Consider the following 3,780-nt stretch of genomic DNA (forward strand, 5'->3'; position numbering starts at 1 on the left):
AATTAGAGCCAAGGTTTTGTTTATGTTGACTGTTGCTTACACAGATTAACAGCTTCATGTATTGAATTGTAATTAAAATATGTATCAATGTATTAGTTACAGTGAAAATAACAATTTGCAAACAATAACATACAATAACACTCTCTTACAAAAGAGGTCTTAGTGTAAAATGAATTATTTGAAACACATACAATTCTTTATCAAACACAATGAAATTAAATGCTGTATTGGTAAATAAAATGTGGTTTTTATTCCATTCCATTTATTAAATTGCTTCACATTGCATTAATTAACAAGAATGTAAACCAAGAAAGCTGTAGTCCTGTTGCCATGTCAAGACACGCAACATATGACTCCTGATGTAAAAAAAAAAAAAGTCTCCCTCAATGCAAAGTCAATTCTGAGAGCAATAATTTGAAGAACTTAAGCTTTATCAAATAACAGATCACTATCAAAAGCACTGCATTCATTTGTATTTTATTTAATTTCTGTTACTGCAATCACCACCAAAGAAGAAAGAAACACAGAGCTGACCTTTTTGGGAACTATTAATCTCGGTAGCCTTTGCTGTTTTTAAGCAAACATGACTGTGCCTCTGCTCTGTCCATCCAATTTCCCAGTGCGTAAATTGGACTGCTGCTTGCACAATTCTCTATTCATTACCGTGCTGCTGAAAGGAAGCACAGAGGTGGCTGTGTTTTTTTTTTTTTTTTTTTTTGTGTAATGCCTTCGAGCAGGATTCCCAAGCATCAAGGCAGAGATTTTTTTTATTTTTTTTTCAAGCAAGTTGAGCTGTCGTAATTTAAAATGTGCTCTAATCAGACTCATTACTGTTTTCAGCAATTTGCACCACCAAAGATGCTTATTAGGTACTGGAACTGTGTTTAATAAACCACGCTTTAGAAAAATAACTGTAATGAGCTCTTAACAGTCAATCTTCAGCATGATTACAATGGGAAAGTGTGTCTCATGCTGTGGAGACTGCTACATTTAATAAATGTAATAATTAAGCCTCTTAATTACAGGTTGTATATAAGGTTTATATATATTATATATATATATATATATATATATATATATATATATATAGATATACATATGAGAGAGAGAGAGAGAGAGAGAGAGAGAGAGAGAGAGAGAGAGAGGAGGTTCGGATATTCGCTGATAATTTAAATATTCGTTCGAATAGTCGTTAGTTTTTCAAAACGTAATAAAAGCCATTATATTGCTCTGTACGCAGGCAGAGACAGCATAGCAGCAGGGGCAGGGGGTGTAGCCGTGCCCCCTGTGTGTGCTCCTTTATTTTACTGCAAGACCTTACAATATGCAACAAGTTAAAATAAAAAATAAAAAAATCCCTGGATTAAAGAAGTTGTGCAGGACTTACTTTACCCCAGTGAATTACCTACAAACCCTGTTGGTTCTTGTTTATTACATTCCACGTAACAAAGTCGCTATATAAAAATAATTAAAAAAATAAAACACCTACCTTCTGTTTTCAATAGACTGAATAACCCTAACAATCACATAGTAGGCCTATACTTTAATCAGAAAGTATTTATTGAAACCAACTTGTGTTCAGCTAAGTAATGGAACTAATGCAATTCCTTGATAAAATGTATTTTGTTTTATCTACAAGAATGCAACCATATCTGTCATCTAAGCATTTGATATGCCATCAGTATGGTTAATCAGGTTACGTTTCATCGGTGCAATTTAAGTGGTATGAAATTATCCTCTTATGTCTTCAGTTGTTGACTAAGTTTTTGGTAACTAACCAAATCATCACCTGTAAAAGACAGCAATTATTATTTTAAAAAAAAGTAACATGTTCCACAATATCACTGAATCCTGCACTGTATGACCATATAAATAACTATAAGGTTACAGCCACAACCGAACTGTTTTGATTCATTCAATGTATTATAATAACTGGTTTGTTCATAAATATGTATGCTCGCACCCTGCCTTTTCACTGCATTTTTAAATGCTGTACAATTTTGAAGAAATTAACTAAGAAGTATATAAAACACAAGTGTGCTATATAACATTTTGTGTTAAAGCACACGTTTCACTGGTTAAATGGGAGAAGTATGCAAGGTAAAAATACTGCTTGGATACAATTGCCATAACTGTGTATTAGCATAAAGAAACCCTAGCAGACCACAACATTACCTACAATGGTAACATGCAAATATTTGGAACTCCTATTGCATAACAGTCTTGATAGCACACTGGCACCAATATGAGCCATGCGACAGCAAAGAATATCCATTATGTGTTTCATACCACTGTGATACAAATGACATGTCTAAATGTCAATATGCAAACTCGTTGGTACAAATCTACCAATTTCAGTATTGTAGTTGCTTCTTTGCTACCAGGTTTTCATATACACAGTACCCCATTTATTTGTAAAGTCACTGCATTGCAAGGGAAGATCCTTATAGTGTCTTAAAGTCAAAGATATAACAAAGATATATATATATATATATATTAATGTCTGCATGAAGTCTTTTGGGGTTTGAACTTGCTTCTGTCACCCTAAAGAGCGGACTGAAAGAGGTTACTTTCTGCAGCCACAAAATACATTGCAAATGAGAGCTAAAGGGTTTAAAGATATTTTCACCCTCCACATATTTCTTTTTAAACCCACTAAAAGAAACAAAAACCCTGCGACCCTCTTCATTTATTGCTGTGCTGTGGTGCTGAACGGATTTTGAATTCTTTAGCTTAACAGGCTGCATCTTGAAAGCAAATGAGAATGTTTTTAAGTCCACTTGTCTCTACTGAGAGGAAACAGGGGACTCTGGGAATGCTAATGTAGTAGCCATGGGGTTTCCAAACAATAGAAAAAAAAATAACTATTTGTCTTGGAGGAAATGAAAACATCCAAAGTACAACTTATTTCTATTTATTTGAAACTAAATAATAAATAAAATATCATATAGAATATATATATATATATACATATTTAGATATATATATTAAATATATTCTATGTATTTATGTGACTAGGTGTCCGATATTTAAAATGTGTGCAAGATTTGACAGAAGTAAAAACTGAGAAACTGACCACAACCATGTTGCATGTAATACTAATACAGATGCGGTTCAGAAGCCATTTTGAAGGTGTGGGACAATTTCACCCTGTCCGGGGAAATGAAAAGAAGTACAAAACAATTGTAGTACCAAATATAAAATAAACAATACAGTTTCCTGTAAACTTTGCGTTCTTTAAAAAACTGGACATGCACAACAAAAATACAACAAAAAAAAAGAATACATAATAATAATAAAATGTACTAATATATATAAATATATATATATATATATATATATAGGATATCTATAATATTTATATACACACACACACACAACACAGTATAAAAGACAAGCCAGGAATTAAGTGATTTCAAATAGCAAAAGGAGGCCACGTGCAGCCCCATGCCCCTGCTTACCATTTTGGTGGAGTACAACAGCTAGGTAGTCTTGCACGTAGGAGCTGATGTAGAGGAGAAGGCTGGGAGTACTGGTGGTGCTAAAGCTGAATGACAGGTCCTCCTTGGTCAGGTTCAAATTCATAGAGGCCTGCGGAAAACTCTGCAGACTGTCCTTGTTTGCTGCTGCCTGTGTCAAAAAGTTGTATTTTATCCAGGTTCCAGTTTCAAAAAAGCCACCCACATCTAAAGAGATGGAAGAGTATAGAGTACATTTACTTCTGTTGTATTCTTTCTGCTATCTGTTGCTACTGTATTTGAACTATGCATTGATCCAAAC

The sequence above is a fragment of the Polyodon spathula genome, chromosome 11 (assembly GCF_017654505.1).
Source record: "Polyodon spathula isolate WHYD16114869_AA chromosome 11, ASM1765450v1, whole genome shotgun sequence".
Lineage (NCBI taxonomy): Eukaryota > Metazoa > Chordata > Actinopteri > Acipenseriformes > Polyodontidae > Polyodon > Polyodon spathula.